General features: G+C 43.7%; 1 pseudogene; it reads right to left on the minus strand.

Annotated features, from left to right (window-relative positions):
* Positions 1 to 20,885: 20,885 nt before the first annotated feature.
* LOC140905482 (uncharacterized) lies at positions 20,886 to 21,683 on the minus strand (annotated as a pseudogene).
* Positions 21,684 to 22,427: the final 744 nt, after the last annotated feature.

Raw genomic sequence — 22,427 nt, forward strand, 5'->3', positions numbered from 1 at the left:
CTCTAAGGTGCCACAAGTACTCCTTTTCTTTTTTCTCAGTAAGACACTATGTAAGTTGTCCTAACAAAGCCTTGAAGCTAGCACCTGATTACTGTGGATGGTGTTGTACGATATTCCACAGTTATACTGTTTCCCTGGTTACCTGTTTGCCTGCAATCACTTTTCTAAAGGGCCGTGTTGACATAGGGCAATAGTCCATTGAAGCCTACAACAAAGAATCTCCACAATGGAATAGGCTGCAAAGTTCGATGTCTCAAAAGAGAACTTGGAGATTACGGTTTGAAAAAAAGAAAAAGAAAGAAGGAAATGGCAATAAGGAAGCTGTAAAATCTCAGGATTTTCACCTGTACCGTGCTGAGGAGGAGTCAAGCCCTAGTACGCATAGCTAGGACAAATGCTTGTCCTCTTGATCTTATGATTACTCTCTTGCACTAGCAGCTCAAGTAAGAAAGAACTTCATTATGTGATTCCTTTTTCTTTTCTCTGTGCTTCTATGCTTGACTCTTCCAGCATGATGATAGCATGAGTGGTGCCTCTTTGCACTTATAATGGGATGCCTTAGCCTTAGCCTTGCCTTACAATCACTGTAAGCTGAATCCAGCTCCTCATTGACTGCTGTGGGCCCCCAGGATTTGTCTCTGTCACACAGCTTTCCATTCTTTCGAAGTAGTGTCTCAAGGACTCAGACTCACTTGATGACTCACAACCAAATAGGAAATATTCCCTAGCAAGTGATGGGGAAAACCTACCATTCATTATTCGAATGACTGCTACCTATAGGCCCTAACTGAGATCAGGGCCCTGTTGCACTGGATACTGTACAAATACATAGAGAAGAGAGCTTTTGCCCCACTATCTAAAGAGGCAAGACAAAGAGCAGGAGGGTAAATAGATGCACAGAGGTGAAGTGATAGTCTGGGTCATACAGCAGGTCAATGACAGAGCTGGGAGTAGAATCCTATCAGTTTTTGCGGAACACAATCTGTCAGTTTAAAACCAGAAAACAAAAATAACTTATTAATTTGAACTCATGAAGTGTAAAAATGGATCCAAGGCAAGAGATGACACAGTTTCTAAACATTATTCCACTGGAACACATCTGCTATCTCTGCAGAGGGCCATTCTCTGCTCAGTGCAATCCTCAATAATATTTTTGCCCTACCTGCCTCTGTTTCTAGATCTTTTATTTTTACAGAGGAAACTTGAGTGTCTGTTACTTTTTATCTTCGTCTCCTCACTCCTTTAGGAACTTCTTTTCTTCCTGCCATTCTTTTGCCTCTTTCCATTTTAAGAGATCCCCCCACCCTTTTTCATATCGCCCCAACACTTTCTCTCACAAGAAAAAGAAAACTAGGGCTTTATGGTACAACATTCTGAAATGAAACACTAGTGGAAACAATTTTTAAAGAGTGCTGCTATTTTAAAAAGTGTATGAGAGGGGTTTTTTTTATCCTGCTTTTTCACATATGTCCTGCTGGATTACCCTTAGATACATTGCAGTATATCAGAGCCTTATATCCTGGGCCTCACTTAGTTTCAAAATCCTTACTACCTATTTGATAAACAATATGTAGATTTCCCAATATACATAATCCAAAACCTCTTTCCATTACAAAGCAAAGGCAAGTTGAGGCTGGGTGGGTTCGAGTGAATAAAGGCAGATCATATGACAGTGAATTTTCTTTTATGGCAATGATCTCTGGTGATCCCCAGGGTACAGTAAGGTGAAGACCTGTGCTACTGCTTTCACTTTTGGGGCCTGTCTTTGATGCAGACATGCTCATTTCACAAAGCAAAAAGTAGTTTTGCTGCAGGTGGCAAACCTGTCAAAGTTGCTCTAGGTGAAAAAAGTGCTGTTGGGCCATTCCCAAAGAAAGACAGGGGAGGCACCACATGTGGTTTAATTAGGCGGCAATTTTATTCAACTAAAATATCTGGGAATACTTAGTAATAATTTGTACAGTGCAAGTCATCATCATTCCCTTAATAATTTCCGCATAATTCCCAATCTGGTCCCAAATATCCTGATGCTGGGACACCGCCCACCCCCTTTCCTCATATGAGGGGTAAGGGGGCTAGAAAAGGAAGGTGTAAGGGGGTCTACAAAGCCCATGCTGATCTTAGACAGAGGGGGGAGGAGAGTATTGCCTGTTTACAGACAAGCAGCTTGTTCACAATCACATGCAGCTGCCAGAGCTGCCAATCAAAGAAGCAGGCACCCACAGCTTCAACCAATAGAAGAAACAAGGCCTGCTATAAAGAGGAGAGTACAGAGACAGAAAAGGGGGCAGAAAAGCATAGGCTAGCAAAGGGGCGAACAGCCCTGCAACAAGACTAGATCCAGTGAGCACCACTCAACTTTAGGTCTGATTCTGGCACCCCCTCATCCTCCCTTCAAGGAAACCCTATTGCACTGATGAAGGGATTGTCCCAGTACCCAATTAAAAACCTCAATTTCTTAATGTTCTCCCAGTAAATTGGGTATGATCATGACAGAGGAAGCCACCAAATGTAAAACACCCATCCCTAGGGCATCACCTGGGGTGTGAAATTGAAGATGGCCAAGCTTATAGTTAATATAAACATAATCTCGGATGCCTCAGTTATCCTAGCCAGCTCCTGCAATCCTGCCAGTTTATTAACAGGGAATAGATATACCTGCCTGTTCCTAACTTGTCTCCAGACAAGCAAGCCTAGTGGGAGGGGAAGGGAGGAGCTTTCTGAATTTCATTTTGCTGGCAGAACTCCTAACCTCTCAGCCAGTGTGCAGTGGAGAGGGATTCCTCTCCCCCCGCCCGATTCCCCCAGCCCGATCCCTGTGCTCCTGGCTGTAGAAGTATTTCTGACAGTATGACGATGGATTCTATACCTACGATAATACCCCCTTTAAAAATGCTTTTTATTGAAAAGTTCACTGGGTAGCTCATAACACTAGGTTTGTTTACATCATATCAAATGTACCAAAATTGTTGCACATGTTCAGAACAAATACAATCTCTTTAGAGCAGGACTGAGGCTGTGAAATCCAGATTTTGACTTGAATTTCCAACACCTATGAATGGGAAAGAGAGACAGTTTCAGTTTTGTCCTTGAACAGGAGCAGGTTATGAAGTGTGATTCCAAATTTTAATTTTTCCAAACTTAAGAGTTAGGGAGTTTGGTTTCAGGAGTATACCTTTTTTTCTTTAAACCCATATCCTATTATCTGTCCTTCATGCCCACCTCTCCCTGTTTTCCTGTTTTGCCACTTCCTGTGTCTTTTCATAACCCATAGTATCAATCTGTCTGGAGCAGGAACTGTCCTTGTTGTATTCATCTGCACAGTACCTAGAATTATAGGTCCAGGATTGGTACCTATAATTGGTGCTACTGCAACTAAATAATTAACAATAATAAACCTCCTGCACCATTCCCGTTCACATACCAGTAATAATATTAAGAAAAGTTCCTGGGAGGGTGAGTAAGTGACATCTAAATGAAAAGCTAACAATTAGCCGATGATACTGGGAACTGGGTTCTATGATAATCCGAAATCATGAAAGTGCTGTTAATAGGGTAAAAGTAAAAGATTTAGTGATAATGATGTCTACCTCTGAAATAATACAGAACTATCTCTGTAAAACTTATTTACAGACAAATATAATTATGGATCAAAGGGATGGGGGAGTGCAGGACCCTGTCAGATCTGATATTTTTGTGTCTTGTCCTCATAGGTAGCTAGGTATAGTTGTTGGGGGGTTTGTTTTTTGCGGGGGCAGGGGCGGGACGAGATGCAGGTTTGGCATTTGGTTCTATACTACATAAAGATAACTGACATCTGTTTTTACCAAACCTTTAATCCCTATTATGGTTCTCTGGCACTGGCTAAGAGAGTAAATTGTCCACTAGGACTAAAATCTTCTTAAAAATAATATTTTTCTTATTCAAATTGCTTGGCTAGCCATTCTAATCTCTAGATTTCGCAAATAAATGTGTGTTCTTGGCACAGATTAATAGGGTAGTTTCCAGTAAGTCATCTCTTTCTTTTAATTTACCAAAATCCCAGTTCTGAAACTTTTAGAGAGGGCGCTGGTAGTGTCACTTTATTATTTAAAAGTCTGAATCGGTCACCAGGTGGCGCTCTTGGATCACAAAACTTCTCTCTGTTTCCAATTTTATAACTGAAAGAAAAATATAGTTTGTAGACTGAAACTAGATGTAATGGATTTAACCATTCAAATGTCTGCTTTAACTAGGTAATGCACTTGGTGTCTGGAATAGCACAAACAATACTTATAATTTCCAATTAATATTTGCACCATAAAACAATAATGTTGCTCCTATTTAAGATGTAACAATCCATCTCTACTTTGTTAGCTATGTTAAAAGTTTTCTCTCTCAGCATAGTACATAAATTAATTATGTATAAGCTATCTCTTCGTATCGCTTAAAAAAAACGGAAAAAAGAGTAACGGTTGAAAGAGTGTTTGTGGAGTCCAACTAACTAGCCAGCTACTACTGCCTCTCAAAAACACATTCTACACTTCACTGAGACATTCTACACCTTCAACTTTATATTAAAAAAAAGTGTGGAAATGAAAATTAAAGGATCCAGCCATTTCTCTACTGCCATGTAATGCTTCATCACTTGTTCACACTCTATCCAATTTGTACCACCCACTTAGCCTTAAGTTGTTTTGTTCTGAAATGGAAGTATACTGTTGGATGTGTACTGTCAACTTTACATGTGATTTAATAAATGCATAGTAAAGATTTTGAAAGGAATATAGTCCCAGGATGCCTTATATTATGTCAAAGTTTTATAAGCTTTGGTGGCCTAGAATATTATTTTTCTGCATAGGAAATAGGAGCTGTCTTTGAATGGGAGTGAAAGCTGAAACCTAAATGTACGAAGTATCATATGATAATACCAAGACCCTTGAAATCTTTTTCTTTCTATATCTGATGCATCCCGCACCAAACTGCATGCTACTCAAACCTGTGTCCACCAAACCACTCCTCAAACTCTCATGCTTTGTGTATTGTTACACGTTTTTACTAAAACAATCATTAAATTTGGTGCCAAAATGACAACGGAGAAACCAGTCACACAAGAAAAGGAGTCTTGTCTAAAAATGTTCCAAAAAAGTGAATGTGCTGTGTCTAGTTGAAATTAAATCCTTGACAATTTCAGACATTGTCCATTCATCCACAGTTGGTTTATGCACATGCAAAAGCATTGCTTTGTTCAAATGTTTTTGGGTCCTCATTGTTCTGAGGAAGTTTTTCACTCTTGGCAGTGCTAAGAAGCTTCTCTCAGCCACAGCAGTGGATACTGATGAAGAACAATTGCTAAAGTGAATGAACTTGGAGAACAAAATGTCAAAGGATTGGAGACCACTTAACACATCAAAGTGCCCATCTTCCTGACTTTAGTGTTGACTTTAGTGATGTTTAGTGACTTTAGTTGAAATGTTCTTACTGTCTGCATTAATCAAACCTGATTGAATCCTCTGTTGGTTTTGTGAATAAATAACATTTTTTGCATACGTGAGCTAAATAACTTGAGGAATAAAGATGTTGCTGATTTTTCTCCATTAGCACGGGAACTCAATTGGTTTTCTATTGTTCTTGGTGGACCCAGCATGGTTTTGTCAAACTGTCATCTCAGTTCACCCACAACAATATCAATCACTTCAAAATGTCATTGCCTAAAACAGGCTTCTGGTGTTTCATATGGATGAGGATGTGCTACATCATCTAGATGCTTGGGCAGACTCTTGACTCTGTCTAGTGAAGGGCTCACCTGTTAACTTTATTCCTTCTGCAACCACAGTATAGTAAAATAGCTTAGACTTTTCATTGTTTTTCTGACATCTCAGAAATACTACACTAAGCACAACAGATTGTAAGCCTTCTTGCAAAGACCTGTCTTTTCTATGCAGAACTCAGGAAGGTCTGGTCAGTTGAAATGGATCAATTTTGGACTTTGATTAGTCCATCTAATAACTTGAACTGTTTACTCTGGGCAAGAACACCTCCAGCTATCCTACCATGCTCAACATTACAAGAAGAATTTATTTTTGTGGCAATATTCCAGAACAGCATGGTAGCTTACAAGAACTGTGTTGATGGCACCTGTTTGAACTGTCCACTTGGTGGGACAGTGTGGCATTGATGGAAATTTCTTCAAATGAAAACTCTTTTTGAAATTGTTCAAAAATCACCATCCATTTGGCTGAATAAAAGATATGTTTTTGCATGTTTATGTAAATATCTGAAGCACCCTTCAGTGCAACACATTGGTGGCTGGAAACCTGCAGGCATAAGTTTAAACAGTGCTTGAAACTGTGTCCATACAACACTGCTGGTTCTAGTTCTCATATCCGGGCAGTAAGTCCTTGATATCCCAGTCATGTTACTTGTTCCATTCTAGGCCCCCACTAGGTAGAAAGGAGTAACATGCTATGAACCAGTGTTTCTTTCATAGTGGTGCATAGGTGTTACATGTCAGTTTTTTGCCTAGTTGTACAAAACCTATGAAGTCTTCATGATCGTCAAAGAATTTGTTGATGATCTAATACAAATAGCCATTTGTTCCTTTATCGATAGGTCAGAGACCTCATTAGCAATGATGAGATACCAATGATATAGAGGGATTTCACATTTTGTTTCATAAAAGCAAATTTCCCACAAGAGAGATCACTTCGTTCATGGTCTCATGTGATTGATAACTTTTGTTAGCAACCCATGCACTGACATTCTAATTGTCTTCAACTCTTAAAAGCAACAGCTCTTGGAGGTTTCCCAGAATTTCATTGTGTCCATGTCTTGCCACAAGAAGAAATGCAGGCTGGATATATCTCAATCATTAGCATCCTTAGCCATACGTGCTTTAATTGGTCATTCAGTTGCACTATGACACAGAGCTGATCCTTTGTCAGAAAATTCATATTGGCTTCATTATTAAGATCGCTCCTGTCATATTCTCTGACTCTTACTATTGTCTTCCAATTATTGAAATCCTTCTTGGTGAAAGCAGCCTCAGCATTTTTATTCGGAGAGACTAAACATTGAGCTTTTCCTGAGCAACAATGGAAGCAAAATGCTACATTTTGTCAAAGAGACAAGCTCAGATATGGGTAACAACTGTACCAGCTTATTTGAATTATTTAGTGCTTATTTGTGTTCCCAGTTTGCCTTCTTGCTCCTTCAAGCATGTCACATGGTTCATGAAGAGCAGCTGCTTCAGAGTGACAGCATGACCCAAAACAATCACTTTCCTCGTCATGTGACCATAAAGGCATATCTTCAATAATTCTTAGCAAAGATTACATTTTCCCAAACTTTATTAAATTGCACTTCAGTAGTTGATGGCTGCAGTGGTTCTGGTGAGGATGACCTTTTGGGGAACTTTCTTATATCCATCAGCATGGCACAATAGTCACGCAGTTCACAACATTTCTCGGCTAGAGCCAATTCTTGTTTCTCTTATGCTGAAGAACAGGAGGTTATATCCTATAACTCAATATATTTTGGTGGGGACTGGAAGAACAACAGTTGCTGATGTTGGTTTATTTAAAAATATGAGACAACAAAGAAGTAGTTCTTTTCTCTTCTCTGCATGCTCAATCTCTTCCTGAGGAGTGAATTGAGTCAGTGTAGCAGGGCAGAGGTGCGGAGATCAGGGCATCAGAGACGGGAAGGGCAGTCAGAGTAGGGGAGAGACGTGATTGTACAAGCAAGAGCAAAGGAGAACTGAGAGAGGATGCTTTATGAATCAATGACAGTTGTATTAGTTCTGTGCACAATATGTTATTGGCATTACAACTACTGCAAAAATTGTGTGTTTGTTTTTCCAAAGGACAGAACTCTCCTGAGGTTTGCCAGCATCTGATACGGTACACCAGGCAGATGACTTCAGTGTGTGTTTTGTTTTCATTTTTAGTTCCCTGTCTCTGTCACGCTAGTCACTCTCACTCCTGTAGTCTCCAGGAATTAAAGATTAATCTTTAATTAAAGATTATCATGTGATGAAACCTCCAGGAATATATCCAACCAAAATTGGCAACCCTACTCTCACAAGCACCAGGGGCCTTCCAGCCCTTTGACTCACCCTTTGCTCCTATGTCTGTATCATTAGGGGATTTCCTGTCATTGCTTTTTACATTAAAGCTGATTTCTGCCTTTTCCTCCTGTATGTGCCCCCCCACCATTAATTGACTCATAATCATTGGTGCACTCATTCCAGGCACTATGTGTCTTCCAGGAGGAAACTGTCTCTGCATGCACCTCCTTCCCGCTGTGTACTTCCATGTGCTCCTCACCTGTCATGTGCACTCCCTCTGTTGTTGATGTCCATTGCATATACCCTAGGATGCTGGTACACTGTGCTTCCCTCCATCCCATCACTCCCCAGCAGCTCTCACCTGACTCCTCCTTGCTGGTGCCCCATCCCGCACTGGGATCCAGCCCCCTCCTCAGGCCAGGTGTGCCCACTGAGACCCATGGTGGAGGGAAGATGGAACTGGGCTCGGCCAGGAAGTCACAGCAGCAGTGACCATGAGATGGTTGAGTTCAGGATCCTCACAAAAGGAAGAAAAAGGAGTAGCAAAATACGGACCCTGGACTTCAGAAAAGCAGACTTTGACTCCTTAGGGAACTGATAGGCAGGATCCCCTGGAAGGCTAATATGAGGGCGAAAGGAGTCCAGGAAAGCTGGCTGTATTTTAAAGAATCCTTATTGATGGTGCAGGAACAAACCATCCTGATGTGCAGAAAAAATAGCAAACATGGCTGGCGACCAGCTTAGCTTAACAGTGAAATCTTCAGTGAGCTTAAACGCAAAAAGGAAGCTTACAAGAAGTGGAAACTTGGTCAGATGACTAGGGAGAAGTATAAAGATATTGCTCGAGCATGCAGGGGTGTAATCAGGAAGGCCAAAACAAAATTGGAGTTGCAGCTAGCAAGGGATGTGAAGGTAATAAGAAGGGTTTCTACAGGTATGTTGATGTAAGCAGTGTCAGGATGAACTCCACCCTGACATCTGGTGGTGAGGTGTGGCAAGTTGTGGAAAAGCACTTCAGGGGCCGATCTCATTTGCATAGGCACACCCACCATGCCTAGAATGAGACCATAGCTGCCCAAATGGTCACTTTGGCTGCTGTGGGATCCCCAGTGTCTCTGTTATTGGGGCAGGAAGAATAAATTGTTATTACCCTGATTATGGGAACTGTGCTTGGAACTGTACGTGGCCTTTTGTTATGATGGAGGGACTCACCATCAACTGAGTAGCACTCGCTAGGCAAGGGTCATGGGTTCCAAAACTCTGTGAATTGAGAGAGGCTGGGGACAAGTATTAATATTTGGTGGCATGGGCCCCTTAGTGAGGGCCTTACATGCTAATTGCACTTCCTCCTCTCTCCACTGTGGAATATCAGAGCTAATTTTGATTCCATTAGGAGTCTAGTTACAGGCTGCTGAGCTCACTTTGGGCTAATGGTGCATGAGTACTGAGGCTCCCTTACTACAAGCTGAATTCACCTAAGAGCTGAAATCACTGAGTGTTGTGTTAAGTAGTGGGGGAGCCTGAAGATATGTTGTGGAGCAGTTTGTGGGACGGCTGGAGTGCCTTGTGGACAGGCTGGTGGAGCAGTGCGTAGGACGGCGGGAGCTGCTGGTGGGACGTGGAGCGGAGCAGCTGGTGGAGCAGCGGAGCGGAGCTGAGTGAAGGAGTTTGTGGGGCGACTGGCGGAGCGAAGGCCTATGGAGCTGTGGGGCGGTCAGCTTCAGATCATGTAAGGTGCCTCTTACCCCCGTCCCATCTCCACCCAGGTTGGGAGGTAAAGCTCCGCAGATAAACTTTTGAACTCTGGGGCTGCCCTGACCAGGGACAGAGACTTTTGGGTCATTGGACTTTTGGGACTTTGGGTGATTTGGGGTTGCTGGACTCAAGAACCAAAGGGAAAGGACACGCCCCAATTTGCTTGGGGTGGGTTTTTTGCTCATGGGTTGTATTATGAATCCTGTTGGTGGTGTTTCCCCAACATAATGCCACATTGTTTCTCTCTGTTATTAAAAGGCTTTTTGCTACACTCAGACTACGTGCTTGCGAGAGGGGAAGTATTGCCTCTTGGAGGCACCCAGCGGGGGTGGTATATATTTGTTCCAGGTCACTGGGTGGGGGCTCGAGCCGGTTTGCATTGTGTTATTGGAATGGAACCCCTAGATACTGAACCCGGCCCTTGTTGCTGCCAACTCTGACGGGCAGAAGGGTTACATTAGCAACAAGAAAAAGATCAGGGAAAGCGTGGGACCCTTAATGAATGAGGGAAGCAACCTAGTGACAGATGATGTAGAAAAAGCTGAAGTATTCAATGCTGCTTTTGCCTTGGTATTCACAGGCAAGGTCAGCTCCCTCACTGCTGTCGTGGGCAACACAGTATGGGGAGCAGGTGAGCAGCCCTCAGTGGTGAAAGAACAGGTTATTTAGAAAAGCTGGATGTGCTCAAGTCCATGGGTCCAGATCTAATGCATCCAAGAGTGTTGAGGGAATGGCTGATGTGATTGCACAGCCATTGGCGATTATCTTTGAAAACTCGTGGCGATCGGGGAAGGTCCCGAATGATTGGAAAAAGGCAAATATAGTGCTCATCTTTAAAAAAGGGAAGAAGGAAAACCTGAGGAACTACAGACCAGTGAGTCTCACTTCAGTCCCTGGAAAAATCATGGAGCAGATCCTCAAGGAAACCATTTTGAAGCCTTTGGAGGAGAGGAAGGTGATCAGGAACTGTCAACATGGATTCACCAAGGGCAAGTCATGCCTGACGAACCTGATTTTCTTCTATGGTGAGATAACTGGCTCTGTGGATATGGGGAAAGTGGTGGATATGATATATCTTGACTTTAACAAAGCTTTTGATGCAGTATCCCATAGTATTCTTGCCAGGAGGTTAAAAAAGTATGGATTGGCCAAAGGGACTATCAGGTGGATAGAAACCTGGCTAGATTGTCAGGCTGAATGGGTAGTGATCATTGGCTAGATGTCTAGTTGTCAGCCGGTATCAAGCGGAGTGCCCCGGGGGTCTGTCCTGAGGCCAGTTTTGTTCAACATCTTTATTAATGATCCGGACGATGGGATAGATTGCACCGTCAGCAAGTTCATGGATGACACTAAGCTCAGGGGAGAGGTACATACGCTGGAGGGTAGGGATAGGGTACAGAGTGACCTAGACAAATTGGAGGATTGGGCCAAAAGAAATCTGATGAGGTTCAACAAGGACAAGTGCAGAGTCCTGTACTTAGGGCGGAAGAATCCCATGCACCCGTACAGGCTGGGGACCGACTGGCTAAGCAGCTGTTCTGCGGAAAAGGACCTGGGGATTACAGTGAATGAGAAGCTAGATATGAGTCAGCAGTGTGCCCTTTTTGCCAGGAAGGCTAACGGCATATTGGGCTGCATTAGTAGGGGCATTACCAGCAGACTGAGGGAAGTGATTATTCCCCTCTATTTGGCAACATATGTGGTATTGAGTCCAGTTTTGGGGTCCGCAGGACAGAAAGGATGTGGACAAATTGAAGCGAGTCCAGCGGAGGGCAATGAAAATGGTCAGGGGGCTGGGGCACATGACTTACGAGGAGAGGCTGAGGGAACTGGGCTTATTTAGTCTGCAGAAGAGAAGAGTGAGGGGGGATTTGATGACAGAACAAGGAGTAATGGTCTCAAGTTGCAATGCGGGAGGTCTAGGTTGGATATTAGGAAAAACCATTTCACTAGGAGGGTGGTGAAGCACTGGAATGGGTTACCGAGGGAGGTGGTGGAATTTCCATCCTGAGAGGCTTTTAAGGCCTAGCTTGACAAAGCCCTGGCTGAGATAATTCAGTTGGTGTTGGTCCTGCTTTGAGCAGGGGGTTGGACTAGGTGACCTCCTGAGGTCTCTTCCAACCCTAAACTTCTATGATTATGAATTGCCTCTCCCAGCTGTCAGGGGCAGACATTGTGTCACCCCTACACAGTCACTGTGCATGTTAGCCCTGGCTGGCATAGCCACTGTGTCCAGATGAGTGATAAGATGATTGGGAGGGGAGACCTGTTGCTATCTGCTCCCTGCTGGCTGGCTCATTCCCATGCACCACAGCATCTATTCCCTCCTCTGGTTCCTGCTCTCACTTCTGTGAGATATTGTGGGGTCAGAAAACATTGGTGCAGTACTGAGGGCTGAAACATACACCAGCCCCCACAATATTTCCATAACAGGGCACTAGCTCCGACCACCACTGTGAATAGAATTGGGATGACTGGTCTGTTTGGTGGTAAGAAAAGTGAGAATAATGTGGTGCTGCAGGTGCGACAAACTGATAATTTCCCACGATATCCTGAATGGACTTAATTCAATTAAATTAAACCTCACTGAATTAGTTTAAAAATCTTTGGAGTCCATTTTACTGACAATGCACTTGTCTGTGTGTTTATTGTGGAATTGTATGTATGTCCCTGGGAAGGGTAAATAAGAAACCAGCAATGGGTGATAAGGCAAATTCACTCAAGCTGTAATATCTCCAGAGAAGCTGCTTCCCTGGACAAGGGTGCATATACTAGTTCAAACTGGATTCTATAGGATGTCAGGAACAAACAAAGCTAATGGTTTCTTCAAGCTCACTCATCATCTTTTCACCATTGGATGCTGGCAGATCACCATGTGATAAGCAGTGAGCCTACAAACCTTGTTCTTTCATGTGGCTTGGAGTTACCTTCCGCCAGTGTGAAGATTCCCTTCTCCCCCTGCTGGAGTCTGAAACAGATATTTGGGCAGATAAAGATGATGTCCAACTGGTTAGAATTTTTTTGGCCTAGCTCCTGGTTAGTTGTGTTTATATCTCAATAATACTGAGGGTTGCATCTCAAAAGGGTTGCTAGTACTGTGTAGAGGAGAATACCAATGTGTGGATGGTTATTCAAAGTTAACCTTGTCTTATTGAGGTCTTCTGTCTGTGTCTTTAATCTCAACATAACTAAACCTTACTCCCTTTCATTGACTCAACAATCCCTCCCCCAATTCCCCTCAACTATTCCAAAAACCTGCTTCCTTTCCAGATAAGTAACAACCTAGGAGATCCCCACTCTTACTGTTCCATTCTAAAACTGGGGATATGTGATTTTCCTAGCCCACCCCAGCCCCCAGATGCCTCTTTCTCTTCACTCCCCATCACCTAAATCCTATTCCAGCCTTCCTTTCTGTCCTCCCCTCCTTTGCTAATGTTACAGATGCACTTAGATTTTATCAGGTCTGGCAATCTCCATAGTACTATTTTGCTGTCTTCATATCCCAGGTGCTCCTGAGCTTCCTTACATCAGAGAAGACCCATAATTCTTTCAGACCCTTTGATCCTAGGGAAGCTCCAAAACATGCAAGAATGGATGAGATCATCATCCAGCACAGGATACGCCACGCCTGTTTAAATCCTGAAGTGGATTTGTGGGATATCAATAAAGGTGAAGGAGTATTTGGAGGCAAAACACTGCTTGGATCAGACATGGAGCTCTCGGTATGGGATATTATGACAAACGTTGTGGTGTTCTTTTGTGACTGTTACTATTGTATCTGGTTCTGGCACTACTGTGGTCCATCTGTACCATAAATGGGGGTAGATATTTCACCCTAGGGATTTTTTCTGGGTAGTAGAGCCTATCCACTTGAGGAGAAGGAAAGGAAGCCTTATTTGATAGTCATCTAATAGCTTAGACTTAAGTCGTCTAATAGCTTAGACTTAAGAGAGAGTGCCAGAACGAGTAGCCTTCATGGCTCTAACCCAATCTCCTTAGGGAGCAGTGAAACCAGTTTGAACAGAGTGGGTCAGACTGAGAGAACCATAATGAGAAACTCTCAGGTTCACAGAAGGATCTGAGTTTCCTAGGAGAACATAAGATTGCTCTGTGCTATTCCTGTAACTTAAAAAGAAAGCCCATCTAATTTGCTTGTATTGACCCTTAAGATTAAGTGAGACTAAATATGCATGTAGCCTGTTGTTTTTAAAATCCTTTTTCTCTACTGCTTTTTCCCAACTACTAAAAAAATATATTGTTTTAAGAAGGCTGTTGGGTCACTATATCACAGATCAAAGGTTCCTGAAGAGAGGAAATATAGGTGCTCCGAATCCAATCCAACTGTAGAGTGATAACTGGTTAGTATATACCAGGTGATGTGTTGGTATATACGGGAATGGTCTAAGAGTGGAATAATCATGAAATTCCACTCCAAAATAAGTAAAGGTAAGAGGCCCAAGCCCCGAAAGTGTGCATTCAGGGAGACCAGAAAGGGTGCAGCAGTGCACTGAGGCCCATCACTATGGCAAGAGTACTTACCTAAATATTCAAAAGGCTTTGGTTTGGGCCAGTGATTTGGCTGAGGTTTTCCATTATTTGCTTCTAATGAACAATTTCACTTTCCCTATTTAGTATTCATCAGCATCACTTTTGCACTGCAGAGAACATTTATGGTTTCATAGAGTTTAAGGTCAGAAGGGACCATTAGATCATCTACTCTGATTTCCTGTACATCATAGGTCATAGAATCATAGAAATGTAGGGCTGGAAGTGATCTGGAGAAGTTATCAAGTCCAGCTCTCTGCTCTGAAGCAGAACCAAATAAACCTAGGCCATCCTTGATATATGTTTGTTCTTAAAAACTACCAATACTGGGGATTCTGCAATCTCCCTTGGAAGCCTATTCCAGAGCTTAACCACCCTTAGAAACCCTTAGAAAGTGTTTCCTGATATTTAACCTAAATTTCCCTTGCTGCAGATTAAGCCCATTGCTTCTTGTCCTACCTTCAGTGGACATGGAGACCTATTCTCTGTATAACAGTCCTGAACATATTTGAAGACTGTTGCCAGGTCCCCACTCAGTTGTCTTTCCTCAAGACTAAACACGCATGGTTTTTTAATCTTTCCTCATAGGTCAGTTTTCTAAACCTTTAATTATTTTTGTTGCTCTCTTCTGGACTCTCTCCAGTTTGTCTGCATATTTCCTAAAAGTGTAGCTCCCAGAACTGGACAGAGAACTCCAGCTGAGGCCTCATCAATGCTGAGTAGAGTGGGACAATTACCTCCCATGTCTTACATACAATGCTACTGTTAATATACCCCAAAATTATGTTTGGCTAAAGCATATTTTCCAGAAAGGCATCCAGTCTTGATCTGAAGACTTCAGGAGAGGGAGATACTACCACTTCCCTTGATAGTTTATTCCAGTGGTTAATCACCCACACAGTTAAAGACTTATTTCCATTTTGAATTTGTCTGGCTTCACCTTCCAGCCAATTACCTCTGTTATGCCTTTCTTCACTAAGTTAAACAGCCCATTAGAACCAGTATTTTCTCCCAGTGAAGGTACTTACAGACTGTAATCCATTCATTTCTAAATCATCTTTTTGATAAACTAGACAGACTGACCTCTTTAAATCTCTCAAAGGAAAATATTTTCTCCAGCCCTTAAGTCATTTTTGTGGCTCTTTGTTGCACCCTCTCCAAATTTTCAACATCCTTTTTAAAAGCTGAACTATACACAGTATTATAGTATTGCCCCCCCCCCCACCCTTCCAATGCCTATTTGCTACTCCCCTGTTTCTACATCCAAGTATCACACTAGCCCTTTTGAGTCGTTTGTCCACTATGATTCCTAAGTCACTGCTTTCCAGGATACAGTCCCCAGTTCCATAGGACTGGCCTGTATTCCTTGCTCCAAATGTGTAACTTTATACTTAACTCAATTAAAATTCATTTTGAGTTTGAATAGGCCCATCTTTCCAAACAATCCAGATCACTTTATATGATTGCCCAGTCCTCATTACTATTTACCATGCCACTTATATTTGTCATCTTCAAATTTTATCAGCAATGATTTTATATTTACTTCCAGATCAATGATGAAAATGTTGAATAGGTTCAGGCCTAGTCCCTGCAGAACCCCACTAGAAACACCTCATTTGATAATGATTCCCCTTTAACAACTAATTTTTGAGATCTGATAGTTAGCTAGTTCTTAATCCATTTAATGTGTACTACTTTGATAATGTATAGTGCTAATTTTTTTTAGTCGGAATATTGTGTAGTACTAAGTCAAACACAATACAATAGTCTAAGTATATTATGTCTTCACAGTTACTTTTATCAACAACATTTGTAATCTCCTCAAATAATTAAATTAGGTTTGTTTGACAAGCCCTCTTTTCTAACCATGTTGACTGACCTTATATTCCTACTATTTAATGCTATATTAATTGAATCCTGTATCATCTTTTCCATTATTTTATTCAGGATCGATGTCAGGATTTAGCACTCTTAGCACAACATTAACACTCTCTTCCAGTAATCTGGACTTTCCCTAGTATTCCAACATGATGACCAATCTCCTGGCATAATAACCGCCTATTAAATGACTACCAAAAATACCTGGGCTTATTCATACCACACACCCTTGCAATTATGCCTTAGCAGATACAGTCATGACAACATTTACCAGCTAAAATGCCAATCTCAAATCATATATGGTAAGACTGAACGGTATGTACTGAGCAATTAGTATCCAGTTATTTTATTTATAGAAAGAGTTAGGGATTATTATGATGGAAACATTCAAGGGATCATCTTGTATAGACTTGTTAATGTAGGTGAGGAATATATGTAACCTTCCTGCCAGGTGAAGTCAGTAGCAACAAGGGCTGGGTTCACTATCTAGGGATTCCTATTAGCCAGCTCAAGCTCCCAACCCGTAAGCTGGGGAAATTTAACACCACACCTGGGCATGTCTAAGAGGCAATACTTCCTTACTCAAAAGCACTGAGTCTGTATATAGCAAACAAGAACTTTTATTAAAAGGGAAAGAGAATCAAGCATAAGTTTGGGAAAACACTACAACCATATTCAAAAACTTGAGATCATAAGCAAAACACGTACTCCACAGTATGTTGGGCAGTATCCTTCACCTCAGTTTCTCACCTTGAAGGGTGAAAGTCCAACAAACAAAGGTCCCTTTAATACGCCACTTCCCTCTCCCTCCACTGCACCCCACTCACAGTTGCTGTCCTGGGTCAATGAAGACCCAGAGTTCAGAAGTGCCTTCACATGAGTTCACCTTCCACCCCAGTGAGCGGTGTCTCAGCTGCTGCCAACAGCACTGCAACTGGCTCACAGTTGCTATTGTTCACTCTGGGTCGCTGCCCACTGGGCTGCCATTCACTCCACTGCTGCCCTGTTGCTCTCTCTGCTGCAGCCTCTCTGACACCAAGTCTTCAGGTCTGTCAAGGTTCCTCCCCCACTCTGAACTCTAGGGTACAGATGTGGGGACCTGCATGAAAAACCTCCTAAGCTTATCTTTACCAGCTTAGGTCAAAACTTCCCCAAGGTACAAAATATTACACCTTGGACAGGCCGCTACCACCACCAAACTAATACTGGTTACTGGGGAAGAGCTGTTTGGACGCGTCCTTCCCCCCAAAATACTTCCCAAAACCTTGCACCCCACTTCCTGGACAAGGTTTGGTAAAAAGCCTCACCAATTTGTCTAGGTGACTACAGACCCAGACCCTTGGATCTTAAGAACAATGAACAATCCTCCCAACACTTGCACCCCCCCGTTTCCTGGGAAATGTTGGATAAAAAGCCTCACCAATTTGCATAGGTGACCACAAACCCAAACCCTTGGATCTGAGAACAATGAAAAAGCATTCAGTGTTTTACAAGAAGACTTTTAATAAAAAATAGAAGTAAATAGAAATAAAGAAATCCCCCCTGTAAAATCAGGATGGTAGATATCTTACAGGGTAATTATATTCAAAAACATAGAGAACCCCTCTAGGCAAAACCTTAAGTTACAAAAAAGATACACAGACAGAAATAGTTATTCTATTCAGCACAATTCTTTTCTCAGCCATTTAAAGAAATCATAATCTAACACATACCTAGCTAGATTACTTACTAAAAGTTCTAAGACTCCATTCCTGTTCTGTCCCCGGCCAAGACGACTACAGACAGACACACAAACCCTTTGTTTCTCTCCCTCCTCCCAGCTTTTGAAAGTATCTTGTCTCCTCATTGGTCATTTTGGTCAGGTGCCAGTGAGGTTACCTTTAGCTTCTTAACCCTTTACAGGTGAGAGGAGCTTTCCCCTGGCCAGGAGGGATTTCAAAGGGGTTTACCCTTCCCTTTATATTTATGACAAGGTCCCACCACTTAATCCAGCTCTCAGTAATTTCAGCAGTTAATGTAGAACCTCCCTGCTAGTGCAGGCTGTGCAGTCTTTCACTGGTATGCTGCCCCACAGCAGGCCTAAGACTTAGCACTTAGACCTGGTTGTCAGTGATTTCAGCTCTAGTGAAAAGAACAGGAGTACTTGTGGTACCTTAGAGACTAACAAATTTAGTGAGCACTCAACAAAACAGAAGACTCTCCAATGACTCTAATCAGCTCTGTCTTTAAAGAGTGTAGAGAAGGAAGGTCAAATGGCCTCTAGGACTCTTAGGCAGAGCCCACACCATCAGGTAGGAACATCTGTCCCCACCCTCACTCTCCTTTCACATTCTCCTTGAATGTGAATACACTTTAATCCAGTGTAGTATTAATTGTAAGCTTTATATTTAGCAGTGCTTATCTTAAACTCATTGGTTCATGGCAGTGCCAGGGATATATGGTAGACTCAAGACTAAAAATTATAATATAAAAAAACTTATGAAATGAGGCTACCAAGATGGAGAAGGACCAGGAAGAGACATTTCCACATATTTCCTTTCTTATTTTCAAAGTGGCAGTACTAATCTGCCAGGCTGATACATTGTTACCAGAAGATTTGAAACCAATTATCTTACTCTATCTATTTCGGTAATTAAGGTTGTGGTCCGCTGTGCCCGCAAGGGCTGCAGGGGAGATACCAGCGAAAGGAGGACACTCAGGCCTAAGAATAGTAAACTATGCTTTATTGAAGGAAGGAAGGACTTACGCTCCAATCTGCGCGGGGAGCCCCTAGGACGCGCGGAGGGGCTGCAGTGGACTCTGGTCGTTCGGGACAGCTGACCAGGCAGGACTCCACAGGTGGGGAGTCCTCTGCAGTGCTATATTCTCTGCGCTTATCTCGGGGTTACATGGGGTCAACAGCTGGTTACATTCTTATATGTATGATTTATGTTTATTACATAAACTGACTTGTTTACAGGCAAAAATATGCTGAGCTATGCTACAATATCTTTTGGCTGGGACTGTCAGACAAAGTTCATTGAAACTGCCTGCATCCTCTGCTTACATCCAGTCACGTACTCAGTCTACCACTTAGCTCCTTGCCAATCTTCCACAACCTTGCCCCTACACTCCACCCCTTGGCGGACTGAGATGTATTAGTTACTGCCACCAGTAGTTTTGGGGGTTACTAGTTGGGCCAGGATGGCGGGGGAGCAATTCACGCAGCATTGAAGAATGACAAACACACATACAAAACCCAGTAGTCCAATCAATAGCAGGAACCCGATGTGTCTCCCCCAGGCGCTGAGATCCAGAAGCCAGGAGGTTAGCCACCGCCAAGAGTCATCCCATACAGAATCCTCAGAGCCCACGTCATGTAACACTTTCAAGTGATCCATCATATTATGAACATCAGTCTCGATGCGTTTAGCCTGATTTGAGTAAAAACAACAACTTTCATTAATCTAGGCACAAATGCCAATTTGAGCGGCTAATAAGTAGTCCAACACCATACGATTCTGTAATACACCTTGCGACAAAGAAGCTACTTCTAATTGTACGGCTTGAATTGCATCTATGGTATTATTCTCTATAACCTCTAACGTGGCTGAGATATTTACCATAACCCGCTCCAGTTCAGCCACCCCTAGCCAGGGGAGGAAGGCGCGGACAAACTGATGGAAACCCGTGGGTCTCTGCACAATGGGGTTTGGGCTCCGCCGTGGACGTGCCACCAATATGTAATTATGCAGTGCATGAGTGTGCATGGTTTGCATTCCATACGTATGGGGGAGGAGCCGTCCCAATGTGCACTGTCCACACCATTGGTTGGGTAAGGTTTTATATGCCTGACGGCTGCATAGCCACTACAGCCCTGGCACTCCTTCCGTGGGGAGCCATGTGTCATCTGAGGCATTGCGACACCAACTATCAGAGCTTTGGTTACATTGAGACCAGTAATGTGCACGTGGGGTTTGCCCGCACCTAATTGTGCTGAGGGGCGTTCTCCATAAGGGGGCACTGGCATTGTAGGAATATAGAAAACCACGGGTATGTAGTACTCTGATCGCAGAGGGTGGTACCATTGGTATAAGTCAAATTGGTTTCAGAGGAACTGGAGCAATTATCACTCGAGACCCACGCCTCTCCGGCCATCCACTCACTGTGCATTTCTGGTGGGCCAGCAGTAACGTTAAATTCCCCGGTGTCTGGCAGGTATTCTGCTATCACTGCACACGAGGAAAGGGGAAAATTTCCGACGGGACGAGTGGCATCCATCGCCGAAGGCCGCTGAACACACCAATACGCATCCTCCAGTATCACTACCGGTGTCCCTTGGTGCTGGTAAGGGGTCATTACGTTATACTAAGTGAAAAAAGTGGTGTCGTTAAGGGCCCAGGATTCATTCTCCAGCACTGCAGCCCACGGAATGCCAGCGCTTGCCAATTGGGGGGCATGTGCGCAGTACCAACAGTCCGATTTGTTACCTGCTAGTTCTACCGATTGCATCCACTGGACAGCCGAGTTGTGGTGCCATGTGGCTTGGGCACCTATTGAAGCTAAAATTAGTTCGAGGATTATGCCATAGAGAACAGGCTGTAGGGCCATCACAGGTGTAATGCCTTCAGGTGGCGCAACCAGGACACTCCACAGACCCGCCCAAACTGCAGTGCGGCAATTATGGTTGCCTGGAAGAAAGAGTCTTAGAGGGCACATAAATTGGGGCGTCTTCCCCTTTTAGCAGTACGAGGTGAGTGTCTCCGGGACCATCAGCTAGGATTTCCCCTTCGAGCGGGTTATGTTTGGTGGGGTCATGGACCCAAACTGTACATCCAGTCGAGCCAAACCCTCCTGCTCGAGTGGTGGGTACAAGTGCATCCACTTCCCGTACATCAGGCAACCCAATGCGCTCGCAAATCAACTGCACAATACGTTCACCTTGGGGAAGGGTTACTGCCTGTGGGCCATTGTCAACCAAAAGCACCTTAACCTCCCCGGTATAGTCAGCATCGATTACTCCTCCTGCAACATCTATGCCCTTAAGGGCCAGACTGCTGCGTGGGGCAATGTGCCCATAATAGACTTGTGGTAGTCCTATGGCTAAGCCAGTACTTACAAGGTTCCAGCTATTGGGCTGTAGAGTGAGGCCCTCTTGAGGGACCCACCGATCTAGACCAGCACTTTCCAGGATGGCCCGAATAGGGAGGTGGGCTTGCGGGTGCAGGCGCTGCACTCGCAACACTCGTGGCCACTCAGTGACCTCCCCCGTGAATCTAGTGTACAGGGTGGAGCCATACAGAGGGCTGTCATTGAGCGCAGCCATGGCCTGGTGAAGATTACAGCTCCACCCAGCCCAGGATTCAGTGGGAGATAGTTTGCATAACTGTTCTTTAAGCAAGTCATTCATGCGTTCAATGAGCCCTGCACCCGGTATGCGATGTGGAACACCCACGCAATCCCCCATACCCCAGCCCATTCTCTTATTTCCATTCCTGTAAAATGGGTTCCCTGGTCACTTTGCACCTCGAGGGGGGATCCGTAGTAGTGGATGAGTTCTTCCAACCCCTTTATAGTCTGCTCCTGTGTGGTACTTGCACATGGGTATACAAAGAGCAGACCTGAAAATGTGTCTACTGCAGTTAGCATGTATTTATGTTGCTGACTTTCAGACAGCGGGATGATGTAGTCCACCTGCCATACTTCCCCAGGTTTCTGACCTCGCTTCAGGTACCCCTTCTCTGCTTTTAAGCTCTGGGGGGTGAGCCTGGTACACTGTGGGCAATGCTAACGGGCATCCCGCTCTGCACCAATCGTGGTCTGCAAGCCACGATTGGTGGCCCATTGCATTGCTTTTTCCCCTCCCAGATGACCACTCTTTTGATGTATCCACTCGGCCAGGCTGGGGGCAGCTACTACATATACTGTGACTATGTCATCTACCTCTTTATTGAACCGGGCCTCCTCCGATTCCCCCGTGAGGTGGGTGTCTACATGATGGACAGCAATGGGCCTCTGGCTACAGGCATCCCAAATGTCAGGCCACATGTCGTAACCCCAAAGGGGTTTGTCATGCACCTTATAGCCAGCTGCATGCCAGATGGCCATCCATTGTGTCACACCTTTGTAGACTGCCCAGCTATCCATATACAGATAAAGGGGCCCTGGGTTCTCTGTGATGGTCATGAATGCTGCCCGTAGCTCAGCCCGCTGGCTAGACAGG

The sequence above is a fragment of the Lepidochelys kempii genome, chromosome 1 (genome assembly GCF_965140285.1).
Source record: "Lepidochelys kempii isolate rLepKem1 chromosome 1, rLepKem1.hap1, whole genome shotgun sequence".
Taxonomy (NCBI): domain Eukaryota; kingdom Metazoa; phylum Chordata; order Testudines; family Cheloniidae; genus Lepidochelys; species Lepidochelys kempii.